Source organism: Tamandua tetradactyla, chromosome 16 (genome assembly GCF_023851605.1).
Source record: "Tamandua tetradactyla isolate mTamTet1 chromosome 16, mTamTet1.pri, whole genome shotgun sequence".
NCBI classification, from domain to species: Eukaryota; Metazoa; Chordata; class Mammalia; order Pilosa; family Myrmecophagidae; genus Tamandua; species Tamandua tetradactyla.
In genome coordinates this window covers 14,354,288-14,373,015 of record NC_135342.1, presented here as the reverse complement: position 1 = coordinate 14,373,015, position 18,728 = coordinate 14,354,288, and the positions used below count along the sequence as shown (strand labels likewise).

At 37.9% G+C, this 18,728-nt stretch overlaps 1 protein-coding gene and 1 pseudogene across 1 annotated transcript in view; one reads left to right on the top strand and one right to left on the bottom strand.

Moving 5' to 3' along the window:
* The window catches only part of ARHGAP35 (Rho GTPase activating protein 35), a 158,463-nt gene that overhangs the window by 20,060 nt on the left and 119,675 nt on the right, over nt 1-18,728 (top strand). The window lies entirely within an intron of this gene.
* LOC143658311 (PHD finger protein 23 pseudogene) lies at nt 1,219-14,273 on the bottom strand (annotated as a pseudogene).

Sequence of the window (18,728 nt, the reverse complement as noted above, 5' to 3'; positions counted from 1 at the left end):
AAACCTTTGCATATGAGGGTGTAATAGATTAGGTATTCAGGCTGTTGCCAAGCTAGGGAAGTCTAGTTGGAAACATGACAATGACTGAGGCCCAGTATGTGACTTTTATATATATGGAACTATTTTAAAGATGACTGAATCCATTTTTACCCATCGTGAACAAGAGTTTAAAGTTCTCTTGGTCCTTAGTCACCCAACAGGTATTTATTGGACACCCAGAAAGTGTGTAATACTGGACTGGACTATTTACTTACAAAGAGACCAGATGGAAATGATTGATTTGTGGCTCTGTGGCAATATCTTTTGATCTCTCCCAGAAATCAATAGGGTGGCAAGGTTCCTTCTGCTGATAGGCAGTATTGATGGACTTTGGCATTTCAGTCAAATTGCTGGAGCTCAAACCCAATAAACTAGATAACCTTAGTCAGGTCATTTAACCCCTCTGAGCCTCAGTTTTCTCATGTGTAAAACAAGGATATAAATATTACTCATCTTACAAGACTGTGCATCAGATGAGATGGCACTTGTCACCTGCTTTGCAGAGGACCTGTCATTTAGTGTATAGACCAGTAAATAGAAGGTATATTGTTATTTGCTGGTGAGGATTATAAAGCTTTTTTTTAAAATTATTAATTTTTAAAAACATTAAAGAGCCTATTTGCTCTATTTATAACACGCAGGCTGTATGTATAGCTGGCCAATATTATTGAAAACAAAAGAGGTGAGTGAGAGAAATGTTACTTTTCTGTTTACCTTCCTCCCTCAGCCAGGCTCATGACATTTGAGCAGCCATGCCCAAAAGAAGTCCAAAATTAAAAATACAATCAGTGTAGAAGAAAATAAACAAGGAGATGAGAGAAGAAAAAATGAGGAAGGGGGCGATGCTATATTTACACTAGAGTTTATAGACAACTGCTTCATCCCATCCCAATTTCAACCTTGCCCAGAAAATGAGGCTGATCCAAGAAGCAAGGATTTTTATGTCTAGGGACTCAGACAACCTCCAAACCCAATTGTAATGGATCCAAGTTCAAGTTCAGAGGGTGGGGAGGAAGCCAGAGTGGGACCTTGAGACACTCATTTCCAAACAGTCCTGCCTTGGGAATTCCTGCCTTCAAGGAGGACAATGTCCAGGCTCCAGGGGATGGGCTGAGGACCCTGAGACTCAGTTTCCATGTCCTCTTGTTAATTGGAAGTTCCAGCCTAAACTTGGTGATGTCAGAGCTCTCCAGATTTGGGGGATCCCACTAACTGCTGGGCTTTGGGCCACAGTTTCTTGCATTTCTGGCAATAAAAAAGTCAGGGACATTGATCTTAATCTTAGCACAGGAGAGGTGGTTCCACATCCCACACAGGCTACTCTGGGCTGTTTTGTTAAAGGCTTTGGGCAGTAACACATGATGAGATCCTATGAGTCATCACCTGATTATACCATGATGTCCTCATCTATGACCCGCCATCTCACCTTCATGGAGCTGGCATCTCCATCTTGACTTGTTTCAGTGCTTCTCACTACCTCGTTTTTACTGTTAGTGGAAGGGGCTCTTCAGGACACCCTGTGGCAGGGGGCCTGGGAATCTCAGGTGGTGTTGGGAGTACAGGGCCTGGGGCTTCACCCCTTACCGCAGCTGCCATCTCATCCTTCTCCTCTTCAGAATCTGTATCCCGGGGGGGTGCTCCAGGAGGCCCAAGAGGTGAGAGACTATCCCTCCCACTCTGCTTTCTTGCTCTTCTCCATTCGAGACCTCTTTTCCCCATCCCCAGGGGTTGGCCGAGGCCTCCGAAGCACCCCAAAGTCCGCCCCCCTCCCGTCTGACCCCAACTTTCTGTTCTTCCGCTCCTTCATTTAAAGAGGTTGAGAAAGGTCCCCCTGAGAAAGGGGGTGAGAAAAGTAGGGAGCCAGGAGGCACATGTCAGAGGATTATAAATCTTAGATCCTTCATTTTATTTATTCATTAAGGGTAATTACTCTCATTCAGTAGGAGTATTGTTCTATTTATGTGAATGGGGATATTAGGTAATTAGTGTTAGAACAGTGCCTAATTTTTTTTTTTTTTACCCTGTTACTTTCATAAACTTTTGCTACAGCAAAGGTTCTTAATCTGAGGTTCCTGTATTTTTGTGTAAGTGCATTTTCCTGGGGGAGAAAATCTGCACTTTCATTAGATTGTCAAATGGGTTCATAACTGCCAAAAGCTTAAGAGTTGTTTAATTGACCCGTTGGTAGGACATGGAACCATAATTGGAATCCTTGATCCTGAAATTGTCCATAATGATAAAATATTACTGAAAGGACTTTCCAAATTGGAAAGAACATATGCAGATATAGAGTGAGTATTCAGAAGCATTTGTGTACGTTTTTGGAGAGTGGGATAGGATGAGTAGGAAGGAAAAAGGTGGTACCAGGAGAGAGTAAGAAACTGCCTAAAGAATTAAATGTCAGTTTCTTGTCCTCATATTCAGTTCTTCTCAGAGGCTGAGCCAATGCTGTCATTTAGCCTCCTCTTCCCTTAGGGCTTCCTTGCACCATGCTTTTCAATCAGACTGGATTTATTCAGGGTTTGTCTGCTCATGGTGTTCCTCTGCCTAGAATCTCTTCTCCCATAATTTATATGTCCGGTTCTTTGTGCTTGAGAGCTCCTTGTAGATGCTGATGTTGCGTTTCCCTGTTCATCTAGGCCTCTGAGTCTCTTGAGAGCAGTGGTTCTCACTCATCTTGGTGTCCTCCACTGGCACAGTCCTTTGCATAGGGTAGGCACTAAATAAAAGGATGTAGAACTAAAGGGAAGAATGATGCATAAGAAGAAACTGAATACCTATTTAAGGGAAGAATGATGCACAAGAAGAAGAAACTAAAAACCTGTTTAAGGGAGGGTATAGGTCAAAATTATTGAAAAAAAAAATGCTAGTGTGAGTTCTGTGTTCTGAGAGAGAGCTTGGGAAACCGTTAAAACTTCATTGGCAGCCTGAGGAAGGAGAAGAACCTACTTTGGCTTAGGAAGCAGGAGTGCAGTGAACAGGTAGGCAACAGGGTGGCCCTGGCCAGGTCATACCACTTTTGGACTGAGGTTATCTTCTCTTGCAAATGTTTAGGTTGAATTTTCTGACAGTATGATAGGGATGATGTGATGAACATCTACTCTGTATGAGATACTCTTCTAGGACCCAAGGATATAATAGTGAACAACCAGACAAAAGCCCTGCTACTATTCTAGTGGAATGCATTGGATGAAAAGTTAGTTCATCTGAACTGTAAAATTCTTGTGATCTATAGAATGGACACCAACATCTGTTTGGGATTATCCTGAGGATAAAACTTCGGAGATTATAATATATTCTTTTCCTATTAATTATGGGTTCTTGCCTACTTACTGTACCTGCCTCAGTTTTGACTTATAAAATTAAACAGATTAAAAATGTTTAAAATGTATAACAAGGTCACGGCCAAAATTTTTATCCTAGCCAAATTCCCAGTGAGTTTTTCATACATTGTAAAAAAAAATAATAATAATAATGTAGGAAAATTGGATAGATTTCTGATAGAAACATGTATTAATGATTCCAGGGTTTAGGTAGATTTGGGAACTTAATTTTTTCAATTAGAAATGAATCTCTTAACAGGGTTGGAATATAGATTTGAAATAGCATCCTCACCAGCTAACGTGGGGGATGGTGCATTTACTTATGAATATTTTAAAAGGTTTATACATTGGGTTTATCTCTGCTTTTCTGTAAGTTCTTCCTTTTTTTTTTTTTTAAAACATACCTGCCATTATTTTTAAATGCAATTTTAGGTTGGTAAAGGTTGCATATTGGGGAAAACCAAACTTTTATATTGATTTTAGGCTCACTTGACCATAAATAAAGAACACAGTTGTTCTCTGAGAGGTTCCATTTTGTGATTGGGCTGCATATTTCTAAGCACAACTGCTCCTTTGCCCTCACAGTTGTCCTCAGTACCCTTAAAACAAAGAGCAAATGATACAATTAGGATGCAATCTGTTGCCTGTGGAGTTCAAGGAAAATTATTTTCCACAGAATTTGGAAGTTCATGGACAGTCATCGTTTACGTGTGATGACCTGATAAAATGAGATTTTCTTTTTTTAAGATATTTTTATTGTAAACAACAAACCTACAAACATTCTTGTTGTCAAACATTCTTAGTGTGGTTACAATCAGTGGCTCACAATGTCATCACATAGTTGTGTATTCATCAACCATGATCATTTTTTTGAACATTTGCATCTCTCCAGCAAAAGAAATACAAAAGAATAAAGAAAAAACTCATACCTGCCATACTCCTTACCCCTCCCTCTCATTGACCACTAGTATATTTCAGTCTATAAAATGAAATTCTTACCTTAAGTTAAAATTTTTGTTGGGAGGGGGGCAATTTCTAAGATGTGAAATTTCTAAGATAGTCTCAATTTTTAAATCAGATATCACTTATGATTCATTCTTTGAACTGTTGTTATTTTATTCCTTTGAAACTTCAACTGGAATTGACCTTGTTAACACTATATCCTGGTATGTTTCACTTTTGAAGAAAGGAAAGATGGTTCTTTTCCTGCTCTTTCCTGTGTCATATCTTACTTGACTGTTTAGTGAGTAACTGTTCTTGAGATTAAGATAATATAAGACAAATTCTCATCTACTCACTGAATTTTAGTATAGGTGTTTTAATTCCCTAAAATTTGAGACTGATTTTCTTCTCATAGTATTTCATTTTCACACTGTACTTAACGATGGCCAAATCCCTCAGGGTTCATGTGAACACTGCTGTTGAGAGAAGAGGTTTTTTTAGAGTCTTTAAAGAGTCTTTCCAGAATGGTGAAATTACATAATTGTTTTTTTTTTTTTTTTTGGTGGAGGGAGAGTTCAGGGTATATTTTCTCTGTGAGTAGAAATAAATTTTTGTGATGGGATGAGAAAAGTCAGGTTAAAATTAAGGGTAACATCTTATAGTATCTTCTTCCATGGTTTGTGGAATGAAGAGAAGCACAGATTAGTATTTTTTTTACAGTTTAATGCTCAGACAAGTGAAATTATATTCTTAATCACAAATAAGGGCAACTGTTTTCTGTCGGTTCTCACCTTGTAAGTGGCATTTATGGTTAACAATGGCAAATACACTTGGGTGACATTAGTCTTCCATTTAGGAGACAGCAGATTGAATACTTCTCTGACCTTAGGCAAGTCATTTAATCTCCTTATCTCAGTGTCCTTATCTGTGGTACAAAGAGTACCTACCCTTCACAGGTGAGTTTAAGAATCAGTAAATCAAGGTATGCAAAAGTCATTTGAGAAACAAAATATCTTGGGGAGTTTATTATTAAAATTTTGCATCAAGTAGATAAGAGACTGTTCCCCTCACAGTGGAGAATTCTCCTAAAAGAGCAAGTGTAGTATAGCAACAGCAGCTTCTGTTTTCTCCATAAAGTGCAAGTCGTACAGTTTTTTTGGTCCATTCTATCTTTGCAACAGTGTAGTGTTGGGGCTAAGCCATGGGTAAGGGCTTCAGAGGCTTCAGCCAGCACTTTCTTTTTTTTTTTAATGCAACTTCATCACTTTATTCAAATCTTCAAAATAGTCTTTATTGTACATTTTTAGTATAAAAAAATCCACAAGTTAAGTGCATCACAGTGTAGAGAGAGACATACAACATTGAACTTCCGTAACAGTCAAATATCACATGTTGAGAACTCAAATTCAGATTAACTGAAATTATAAGATAAGATAAAATCCGGTTTCAGAAAGCAAAAATCAAAATATTAAGGATCCCTGAAATATTCTTAACCCTAGATGGGACTTCACAGGACTCGTCATTTTGTGGTGAGGCATTCACAATATGATCCCATCAACCCAGTTTAGGAAGTCCTAGGAGCCATGAGTGGCTGCATCAGACACTGACAATAATTGATAACCAGTTTTTTGTGTTTTTTTGGGTGCATGGTCCAGGAATCGAACCCAGGTTTCCAGCATTGAAGGCGGGCATTCTAACCACTGAACTACTTGTGTACCCACGGTAACCAGTTTTTGATGTGAAAACTCCAATTAATTTCAGCCAGGACTTTCTAAGCTGGGTGATCTTGAATGGGTCATTTGACCTCGCTGAGCCTGGTTTGTCCCTGTGAAACAAACATTGAAATAGTACCTGCCTCGTTAGGTTATTGTAAAGAATTAATAAAATTACTACACAAATTATTTTGTGCTGCGCCTGCTGATGTATCAAATATTGTCTTTTTTTTTGCTTAAAAAAAGAAAGATGACTAAGTGGGAGACACCTGCTGTGAAGTGTGTATATGTGTTTAAAGCCAGTTCTAGAGTATGTTAAATCAGGACATTTATCCCAATCTTCAAGTCTTTCTTCCCTTACTCCACGTACTGTACAGGGGGAAGACAGGGTGGAGCTCCTGCTCTAACTGTCCTTTTAATTTCTCACTTGGCCCAAAGAAGGCCTCAGTAAATGTTAACTAGCGATGAACCGAAAGCTTCCCATTCTGAAGTGCTGCCTGAATTATCAGATAAAGATTAATTGTTTATGATAGATGCCAGGTGTATTTTCATTTATTCCACTTTGTTGAGAGTTGATTATTGATGATGTGTTCAGTAAATCTCATTTTACCAGAAATTTTCTTTTATCTGAAAGGAAATTACTGTACCTGGTAAATTGGAAAATGCTTATATTGGGTTGTAGGGCATGGTTTCATATGGTAAGGTTGTTAGAAGTAACAGACCAGCTAAAAATGTTCAAGCATTTATCTGTTAGGATTGTCAAATGGAGTATGAAAATGAAAGCAGCTAATGGCCCAGTTTCATTAGTCAGTCTAGAAATCAGTGAGAGTCACACTTCTTTGTGCTGTCTTTGGAGTTTACATTTTCTCTAAAGTTTCCATTTCATGAGACATTTTGTTGTTCAGGGAGAAAAACTGGGTTAGCAAATGATGTGAGGAAGGGCCATAGCTATATGGTTTTAAGTGTTAACCTCTGAAGTTGATGGGTTTTATTTAACATTTTACACCGTCCAACGGTTTTTACCCTTGTCTTGGTTTAATATAATACCTGAAAATGATTTTGAGATAAGGTTTAGAGATGTCTGAATGATCTCTGAGCAAGTTGGAATCACACAGACTTTCAGGAGCCCAGCAGATTGAACCTGCTCCAGATCAACTCGGTACTTCATCCTTCCAAGAAAGGTAAATTGTTGGGAAATTTTTTGTTACAGGGTTTTCAGGCAAGATCTTTAACCAAAAAATCGAGGCCCTTGTTAGAATACAGAGAGGCTTTGCAGGTCCAAGAGGTGGCTTTTTCAAGGGAGACAGGAATGTGCCAGTCAAACTCCTGCCTTCCCTCACTGGGGGCTGGAAGTTTTGAAATCCTTTGCTGAGTACTTTGTTTTCAAGTTACTTTTTAGAACTAGAGTGGCTATGTACTTGACTTTTGCTCCCCAGTCTCTATGAATTCCAAAGGTTTATAACAGTCATCAATGAGATGCCAGATACTTAGGAAGGATCTACTGTGTGTGAGGTTCTGAGGAGACATAGAATGATCAGAGAAGGCTCCTATTCTGTAGAAACTTGATTTAATCAGAGATATACACTTAACTGTAGTACAGAATCTTAATTTTTAGAACTCTAAATTACATTGGAATATACCTACAGAAAAGTTTCCTGGGCTTTAATTTTGTGAGTTTTTTTTAAAAAATGCCATTTCTACTTCATTTTTCTTTCTTACTTTATATGGCTGTTTTTATTTTCTCATTCTGCTTTATCAGTTATTGTCCAGTCAGGAAAGTAGAAACCACTGGATTCCCACCAAGTGCTTTATGTTCAGTGCTGAGGCTGAATGGGAAGCAAAATAGATAAGATACTCGGTCCCCATCTTCTTGGAGTTATTTAATGAGACAGGCATTGAAGCAAAAAATAAAATAATATGACCTTGAGACTTTTGCAATTGCCATTGAGTCTGCCTGGACCACTTTTCCCCTAAATTTTCACTTTATTATTAACCCCGACTTCCTTTTTGATTTTGCCCTCAACACCTCCTTCTCAGTGGGACATCTATGAACATTGTTTTGTTGTTGTTGTTTGTTTGCTTTTAACTTTTTAATTTTGAAATACTTTCAAACATACAGGATAGTTGGAAAACTAATACAGAACCCATAGAGAGAACTATAACCCCTACCCAGATACTCAGAGCCACCGTCTTTTAATATTTTGCTATATATACTTTGTAATTCTATCTGTATATTCATCTATCTATCATCTGTATTACTTACTTTTTTTAAACACTGAGAGTAGGTTGTTTTGTATACATCATGTTCCTTGGACAATACTTCCATGTACATTTCCTAAGAATAAGGATATTCACACATGTAACCACCTTAAGGACAATTGTCAAGTTCAGTAAATTTAACATTAATATAAAGTGTACAGGCTACATTCCAATTTTTTCATGTCTCAGTAACTTGCTTTTGAGCATTTTCTCCAGTCCAGGGTCATGTATTGCCTTTGTCATAGTCTCTCTCCCTTTTCTTAAAAAAATTTTTTTGTCACTCTCTCTTTTAAATTGTGGAAACCAACAATTTGGTTTCCTAAAATTTTCCATGTTATCTAAACTCTCCCATATTACCTACTCTCAAGCACACTATTCAGGTGGTATGCTTAGTTATATTCACAATCTTACACTATACTCACTACTATCCGTTATATACTAACTCCTTGTTCCCCCAGCCTCTGCCCCGATAGCCTGTACTCTACTTCATTTTTCTATGAATTTGCATATTCTAGCGATTTTTTTTATGTGTAATCATACCATATCTGTCCCTTTGTATTTGACTTATTTCATTCAGCGCATCTTTGAGGTTTGTACCCCGTGCATGTGGTAGAATGTGTCAGAACTTCATTCTTTTTTCTTTTTCCAGATTTATTTTATTTTATTCACACCCAATATCTTTTTTCTTTTTAGCTTTTTTAAAAGTTTTGTAACACATACAAAAAAGCAATAAATTTCAAAGTACACTTTAACAAGTAGTTACAGAACAGATTTTAAAATTTGATATGGGTTACAGTTCATGATTTTTCATTTTTTCTTCTAGTTCCTCCAAGGCACTGGAGACTAACAGAAATATCAGTATAATGATTCAGCATTCATACTCATTTGTAAATTCCTATCTTCTCTGTTACACTCTTCTTTCTCTTTAAATAGCATATATACATAAAAAGCAATAAATTTCAAAGTACATCGAACAATTAGTTGTAGAACAGATTTCAGAGTTTGGCATGAATTACAGTTCCACAATTTTAGGTTTTTATTTCTAACTGCTTTTAATTTTTTATTGTAATGACATATACAATTCAGAATTTCCCATTTTAACCACTTTTAGGTGTGCAAGTCAGTGCTGTTGATTACATTAATTACATCCACATTATTGTGCTATCATCACCAATATCCATTACCCCAACTTTCTCATCACCTCAAATAGAAACTCTGTACATACCGTTTAAGCAACAACTTTCTGAGAAAGCACCATTTTCCACAGTGGTTGTGCCATTTTACAGTGCCACCAGCTATTTATAAGGGTTCCTATTTCTTGCATCCTCACCAACACTTACTATTTTCAGGTTTTTTTTAATAATAGCCACCCTAGTGGGGGTGGAATGGTATATCCCTTTGTGATTTTGACTTGTGTTTCCTTGCTGACCATTGATGTTGAGCATCTTTTCATGTGCTTATTGACCAGTAGTTTATCTTCCTTGGGAAGTCTATTCAAATCCTTTGCCTACTTTTAAATTGGATTATTTGTCTTTTTGTTCAGTTGTAGTGGTTATTTATATATTCTAGAAATTAAACCCTTATCAGATATGTGGTTAGCAGTTGTTTTTCTCCTATTCTGTAGATTTTGTTTCCACTATTTTGATGGTGTCTTTTGCACAAAAGTTTTTTAATTTTGATGAAGTCCATTTTATCTGTTTTTTTCTTTTGTTGCTTGTGCTTTTGGTGTAGAGCCTAAGAATCCATTACCTAATATAAGGTCCGAAGATGTTTCTTTATGTTTTTTTCTAAGAGTTTTATAATTTTAGCTCTTATATGTGGGTCATTGATCCATTTTGAGTTAATTTTTGTATATGGTCCACTTTCATTCTTTTGCATGTGGATTTCCAGTTTTCCCAGCAGCATTTGTTGAAGAGACTATTCTTTCTCCCTTTGAATGGGTTGGCACCCTTGTTAAAATTCATTTGGCCACAGATGTGTGGTTTCTTTCTGTGCTCTCAATTTGATTCCTTGCATCTTTGGTTAAATTTGTTCCTTGATAATTTTATTCTTTTAGTTGAGTTGTTTTCTTGATTTTCTTTTTTGGATTGTTCCTTGGTGATATATAGAAACACCACTGATTTTTGCATCTTAATCTTGTACTCTGCCACTTGCTTTGAATTCATTTATTATCTCTAGTAGCTTTCTTAGAGAGTCTTTGGGATTTTCTGTATATAGGAGCATGTCATCTTGACCATCTTTTAAAATATTATACATACCTCTTCCCTCATATTCTCAATCTCTTACTTTCCCCCCATATTTATTTATCTCCTAAACTAAATTTAATGACTTTTTTTAACGGTCTGTTTTCCCTTGCTAGAGCGTGAGCTCTGTGAGGAATGGGATCTTGTATTGTTCATTGCTGTATCCCAGTGCCTGGCCCAATTGTAGGTGTTGCCCAGTAACTTTTTGTTGAATGAAGAAATAAATAGGAATAAATGAATGGGGGCTTCCAGGTAACTGAATGAAGGCCACAGTGGAGATGAGATCACCTAGGATCTTGTAGGTCATTTTAAGTTCTTTTTTTTTTTTTGGTTTTAGCGCTAGAGCAGAAGCATCTAGAGGATTATAATAAGCAGGGGATTGACAGGATCAGTTCTGTGTTTTTAGAAGATAACTAGCTACTCCGCAGAGTGTGGATTATAGAGAGCAAGAGTAGATGTGGGCAGAACACATGAGACTGTGGGGATGCAAGTGGTCTAGCTTCTTTAATAGCAGATTTGTTCTTTTTTTCAGCTGTTGAATTTGAGTGTCCACTCTAAGGGTCTGGATGATTGTCCTCAGTCTGATTAAAATTGCATGCACTGAGGTTATTATCCCCAAGAGACTTAACTCTCTCCTTGAAAAACATCATTGTCCAGTCATTCTGCTGATGGATGAAGTCTGTCAAGATAGCTTGACTGTGAGATGCCATTTAACTTCTGTATTCTGAATGTGTCTCCCCTCTCTGCTACAAGATTTAATGATCCAGCTAGGGAAAGAGTCAAGTCCTTTTGGCTAGCCTCCAATGTGTTCTACCACTAAAATGTTATCATTACCTTTCTCAGAATTCCTCTGAATCATTCGCTGGCACTGAAAATGGCTTTTCAAACTTGGATTTTGCCATTTTTGAGATTGTACTTGTACTTTTTGCTGTAGAAATTTGAGCTGATTTAGTTACTTGCCTTTGCTTTTTAAAACTGAGTTGAGTAGCCTATGATAGTAAAAGTGTTTTTGACTTCTGACCTGTTAGTTGGCGAAGTATAGACAAAGTCCTTAACAAAGGTCACCTTGGAAAAATATTGGTTGGGTATTTAGCATTCTTGGCATTTTTGTGGAATGATACAGGTTTATGGCCTTTTTATTAAGTTTTTAAAATCAAATGGTCTTTAATTAGAAGCAAGCACATATAAAACTTTGTGACTCCAGACAACAGTAGCCTTACTGTGTTAGATTATAGAGTGAGGTTTGTGCCTGTGGAAATATGGGTTTTGGTTGGGGTGAGTGGGGAAGGGGTGTGAGAAGGTTGTATGGAAGTCTATGGCCTGCTTCATGACATCTGCTCACTGCAGCCTGAAGGGTATGGAGTATGGATGGATGACTTTGGAGCTCAGTTGGCTGCAGGAGTGCACCTGACTTGGCTTTTAGCTCACCTGACTCCATTGATTGAGTTGAGCTCTCTGTTAAATAGCCAATATGGAAAATAGACTTAAGTAGCCTGATTTTTTTGAACTCATGTAAATATAAGACCAGACAAGCTATTATACATGTATTTTAATTGCTGTACTTGAAAAGGCCAATTCATGTTTTAAGTATGATAGTGGAAATGTATGTAAATTCAAGGACTAAGGTATTACAAAACACTTCCCAAAACAAACAAATAAAAAAACGGTGAGAGAAACCCCACCTGATTTTATTGTGTAGGTTTCACTGGGCATAAAAGTATGTGCTGTCTCTTCTTCTGAGTATGACCTATGATGTCCTTAATGAAGAAGACCAGAGGGTTGTAAGGTAGGTTATGGTATATGGTACAAACAGATCCTATATGTTTACATGCCTACATCTGTGCTCTTGAAGAGAGTTACTAGCTGGAAGGGATTGTTGTTTTATGGATAGCAAAATTAAGCCCCTGAAAGACTTTCTTATATTCTGGGTTTTCTGAATCGAAAGGGTAGGTGAGTGGTCTAGCAGAGTCTGAGAAGTATGCAGAAGTAAAGGTGCTGGGTGAAGTCGCCCCACCTCTGAGTCCTCATTTCATTATGCAGACTGTATTAGTTACTTAATTGTCAACATATGCAAGTTTTCAGTTAAGATTTTAGCAGACTAGATGTTGTGGGTGGTCAATGCCAAGTCTGCTGATAACAATTTTTATAGTGATGGTACACATTTCTATGCCATTCGTTCTGTTAAGTTAGAAATCAGCAGTAGCTCTTTGTTGTTCACTGATTTTTACGACTTTTCAAAAGAAAGTAACTGTTCTCTGCTTCTCCTAGTGGAACTCTGTCACCTGGGGAGTGGGAAGTGAGGTCACCTAGGGAACCCCTCAGTGGTTTGATGTTAGGATGACTCAAGTGGAGGTATTTTGTGCTTGTGTGACTGAGAAGGGCATTTTGTTACCTGATGGGGAGTTTGGTAGGACAGTGGGGCTGATTAACCAGCTGACATGGTTTTCTGTATAGCAGCCAAACACATGAGGTCAAGGTGATTCTTCCGGCAGGTAGGACGGCTGCTATGGCAGAGTAGGCTGGGCCTGTTTCCCTTCTTCAGTGTGAAAGTGTGACTCATTGATCTTCATGAAAACATGACTAGCCAAGCACTTTCTAAGGGCTGGTGTTTGATAAAGAGGAACTCATTAAACTTGTATGTGATAGAGAATGCCATTTATTAAATTCCTTTTATGATCTCAAATGATTTCTTAGTTATTTTTAGACATGTTATTTTATAGTTTGAAAATTATCGTGAAATGGTGGGTGGTAGTTAGGTCCTATATAGAACATAGAGCAGAAACTCATGGAAATTTGTATGTGGTAATAGGCATGGTTTTTGTTGTATTAAGTGTTGCTAGCTGAATGTCATTCTTTTTTGTCCCCTTCCTGGCCATATTGATTCTAGGATCTAGAGTAATCTTAACATCTCTGCTCATCTATTCAGGTTAGAGAGTGGGGAGTAGAAATAGCACTGGAATCTGAGTGGGAAAAAGACCTTTGATTCAGAGTTCAGGGCTGATAGCAGCTTTCCCTGTGTACACAATCCACTCTCCTTCTCCACTTCAGCTTCCTTATCTATTCCAGGAAGGAGTGGGGCTGATCTCTCATGGACGTGGTTGCTAGCTCCAGTGAGCTCTGCCTTCAAGGGGCTTTTATTTGGAGATAAAACAGATGCATCCTTCATCTAGAAGTCATTTTAGTTGTTGATTCCAAGAATTATTTTAGGAACCTTTTTCAGATCAGCCAGTTTTCTTTAGATTTTGTATCTTATTTATCTGCCCTTTCTCCTTGGCAGATTCCCTTGACAGGGGAGACACAGGGTGAGTGGTTTAAGTATGGGAAGGAAATTACGGCCTGGAGCACAGTCAGAAGGAATCTGGCTCTCCACTGCTTCCTGTGAGCCATTGCTAAATTACAGAGACTGGGCCTGCAAGGCTTTTCAAAGGGGCATCTTATACTACCTCTGTGTCAGTGTTTCCATCATAAGCAGTTGTTTTTCATGGTGCTTATTATGACCAGCTTTAAATTGGCCTTCACATGGGAAGCCTTTACCTAGCGGGTGAGGGTAGAATAGTAGGACAGGAGACATGAAAGGAGGAAGGTGAGAGTATGTGGATTTCTTTCAGATAACCATTTCACCTCAGACCTGGCCATGTCATTCTTGCTCAGAAACCTGTGGTTTCTCTGAACAATACAGACTATTAAGTCCAGACTCTCCTTAGTGTCCCAGGGCCCTCCACAGACTTGACCCAACCTCCCTTACCTTTCTCCATGCCACTGGCAACCCAGACACTCCAGCCATGCCAGATTCGCTGCTATAGGTGCCTTGTGCTGCTATGCCTGTTCTCTTGGCAGAGACCGTACCTCAAAGTGGAATGATGACACCCTGGGTGGGGGTTGGGCAGGATACCTAGCACCACCTGTAATTAGCTATTTCTTTTCTCTCCCTCTCAATAGGTACTAATCTGGATAGGTTTACAAAATGAGAGAAGAGAGGGTTTGGGGCACAGATTAGGAGGCTCTTTTTGACTCTTATCTCTTGGGAATTAGACCACCAAACATCTGAGCATTATGTGTTACAGGGTTTGTTGGAATGGTATGGGGCAGTGTGATGCTAAATATATGTAAATCATAAAATTCTTTGAATTTAAAAAAAGAATCTGTAGAACTTAAAAAAAATTTTATGTGAGACCCCAATATACAAAACACATCGAGTTGGAGTAGCTTTGGTTGAAGGTAAGCTGAAAAGTTTGATGTGTGGGTCCCTGGTGTAGCCACTTCTACTGGCCCTAAGGGCTGCCCGCTCCACCCAGGGCCTGAAGAGCCCTGCTTCTCACCCTGGTTTTTCACCTGCCATGATGAGGATTAGAGTCAACTGGGGGACACGACCCTCAGCAGGCACTTGGTGAAGAGGACAGGGAGAGTGCTTTGTAGTAGTGAGAGAAGGAGCTTAGTGCACTTGAGTTTCATTTCTCTGAGTTGTAGTCTTCTTAAAAACTGTAGAGAAAAGTGTCGAAAACATGTACAGTATGAATGATTATAAAGCGAACACCTGTGCAACAACCAACCGAGTCAAGAAATAGAACAGAAACTCTATTTGTGTTCTTCTTCTGTCATGTCTTTTTCCTGTCCTCAGTAGCAACCTGAAATCTGTGCTTCAGATATTGAGGTGATAACTTTCTGAATAATAAGAAATAATGATAGTTTTCATAATAGCGTTTTGTTAATAATACCTACATATAACATCTTTCATTCAGAAAATCCAATTTGTTTTAATCTTTTTTTGTTGTTGCATGGTCCAAGAATCGAACCCAGGTCTCCCGCATAGAAGGCGGGTGTTCTAACCACTGAACTACCTGTGCAACCCCAGTTTGTTTTAAACTTGTTAACGCATACAGTCATCTTCTCCAGAAGATAGGAATAAACTCCTGATTTAGCAGATTTCCAAATATGAAAAATTGAGCCCTAAGGCACAATTTTGTGCTGATTCCAGATAGTGGCTAGTGGCTATTTGTAACTGTTTATTTTTCAACTTTCTCATACCTCTGCTTTTTTTTTTTTTTTTTTTTGTGCATGGGCAGGCATTGGGGATTGAACCTGGGTTTCTGGCATGGCAGGCGAGAACTCTGCCTACTGAGCCATTGTGGCCCGCCCCTACCTGTGCTTTTAACTTCATTTGAAACAAGACAAGCATTTAAATAAATATGGAGACAAGAAAATTGGAAGGTTGGATATGAATATTGATTTTGCTGATGTGAATCTTAAGTTCCTAAGTGGTCCGAATTGTTACTACTGAAATTTGCTGGATATAGAAAGAATTTCGTTCTGCTTTTTCTGTTTCTGTGTGACCATTGTCCTAGTTGCATAAAGGTGCATTAGATAAAATAAAAACTAGCTGTTCTTTTTATAAAAGTTAATGCATATAGTATAACTTTTATTACTTGCAGTAACCTGTTTTACAACTAACAATATATAGAATAATATGGATGAGTAGTGAGGAATAATTGGAAATAATGAGCTGAAATACTCATGTCACCTTAAGATTTTGTCAGGGGAATAGGAAGGCTTATTGTTGGACTTGAGAATAGCTGACCTATTTTTCCCAATTCACAGAAATGCCTGTTTCTACAGCATTGTCCTCTGTTTGCAAAGGACATTTGTCTGAGATGCTGCCTCTACTCTTCTTGTATATTTAGAGAAATTTTTATGGAAGGATGTTCTTTCAGAAGTAACTTTTTTCTACTGAGAAGTTTAGTTTTTACAGGATAGATCATAAGTGTTGAGAAGCAACTGCTGAAGTAATTTTATAGGTTTTAGTTACCATTTCAAAAATTCATGTAAAATTGCTATTAATTCCAGGAAGCTCAAAGGTAAGACTTAGCTGCTTTTTTGTGTCTTGGTTTGGTAAGAATTTCAGCTCATTCTGGTAATGGCTCGTATACTGTAATACCTAGGCTTATTAAAATGCTTCCTATTCTGAATTTGTCTTATTTTGCTTTCTTTTAGGGTGGAATATTTTTACAGTTTATCAGAAATCCTGTCCTTTTTTCTAAACATAGTTAATACAGAGAAATTATGTTGCATCAGTGAGAAAGATTTCTCAGCTTGTCTTTGTTTATAGTTGCTTTGTACTGCGATTAGATAGCATGATTAGAACTCCATAGCTATCTGGTAGAAAGCTGCCAAGGATAAAGTTTAAGGAAGTCCTTTTGCTTTGCAGCCCCCTTTATTCATCAGGGGAATTTGATTTCATCCAGTGAACATTTGCCTTAGAAATTTTGTTTCTTTGAAACTAGCTTGTAGAGTTCTGCTTACCTCAAAGCATGAGAACTATGTCAGGGTGAAAAATGGGCTGCCTGCTTTATTTAGAATGGGCTAGAAATGGTGAGGTAGCAGCATGGTTCTGTTTTTCAGCCCTGGAACTTTTGGAGGTACCTTTACCAGGGCTTGGGTAAAAAACAAATCAAGAGGGGCAGTAGGAGATATTTGCAGAAACTATAAATGGAACATCAGAAAATCTTTTGTAGCTGTTCTTTAAAAAATTAATTTTAGGCCAGATTATTTTCAGACCAGACTTTTGAGTTATTAGACCTTGAAAATGTTTTGATCCCTTTGTGTTTTCCTGATTGGACTCTCTGGAGAGTTCTGTACATTGAGCTTACAGAAGGTATGGTGAGAGCTGAGTGCATATACCCATACCTAGTGTCCACGAATAGCCCATCTGTTGCATGAGATTATGTGTTTCAAGACCAGATGGTTAAATACTTAAATCAGTCTTTCTAAAAATCCAGATGACCCATTTTAGAGATTTCCTGTACCCAGAGCCCTAAGGATATGGTGAGATTTTCTGCTTACAAGGAAATCCTTCCTCCCACACCAGAAAGGAGTAGGTGTGTGGGCAAATACCATTTGCTCTTTGCTTCCTTGGTAAATCCACAGTTTTTATAGCACCTCCCTCCCATGACGTTGTCATTTGCATGGAACTGAAAGGTAAACATATAACCTTTATATTTAAATGGAGTTTTGTTTTCTGTAAGATGGTCAACACCTTAGAGTATGTTAATTTGTAGGGTGAGGACTTCAGGTAACCATGTTACTAACAGTAAATAACATCAGTGGGGCAAGGGTTTTGTTTTCATATCAAGGTTCTTCAAAGTAAAAATACAGGTCTGTTTATAGTCTGACCCTTAGCTGCCTTAATAGTTTTCTACCTCCCATACATGTAAACTCTTCCAATCAGTCTGTCCCAAAATGTGTCTTGTGCTTTTTCCTTTTGGTCACCGTTATTCAGGCTCTTTTGTGTATTTAGAATGCTTGCGGTACTTCTGAGTATAAATATTATCTCTCCAGTAAATTATAGATATAGTGCCCTATTCTTCATTTCAGCACTTGCATAGCTCTGTAAATACTTACTTGACTTGGTTGATGGACAGTTCAGTTCTCAGTTCTAAAGACTAGAGTACTGCGAAAAAGGTTAATCCTTCTGAAATATTATGAAGAGGGGGGGATCTTCAGCTGCTCTGTACCTGGGCCATCAAGTGGAGCCCTTTCTCTTTTACTCAGTTTTGGAGGCTCTGTTGTGCTTGTTAAGTTGATGTAGGCTTTTCATAAAACACTTCTTATGTGGTAAGGAGATGAGTAGAATGTGGGCAGCATTTCAGATTCTGACACGTATCACACACAGGAAATGAAGATTCCCTCTGTATCTCAGTCAGGTTCAAAAAAATAATAGATTCCTATTTACAGCTGAGTGTCTTGCCCACATCATTTTTGCAGCCACATCATTTTTATATATTACTAACTTTAAGCTTCTATAAATTCATCTGCATTTCGCAGATGAATGAATAATAAAGATCTTGGACTCCATGTCCGACTTTACTTCTGTATTTTACCTTTATTCAAAAAGAAAAGCAAAAACCTTAAGAATTTAAAGTTTATTAATATGAAAATGAAAACTTTTTTTTTTAAAAAGAATCTTATATAAATTCAGTGATTCATTAGACCAGAGACAAGTGTTCTGTCCTATTGTTGCTGGCCCTTTTGGAAACTAAATTCCTCCGGAAACCTCATGGGAAAAATGCTTCCTATTTAGAGCAATTCCTTCTGCTCCTGCTCTTTCTCCTGTAGTTATGAGTCTTCATTTGTCGACTTAATGCCAACATTTTAATCAGCTGCTCGTGGTAATTCGTAGCTTTGGGTACCCACTTGGAAATTTAAGGTATTGAGAA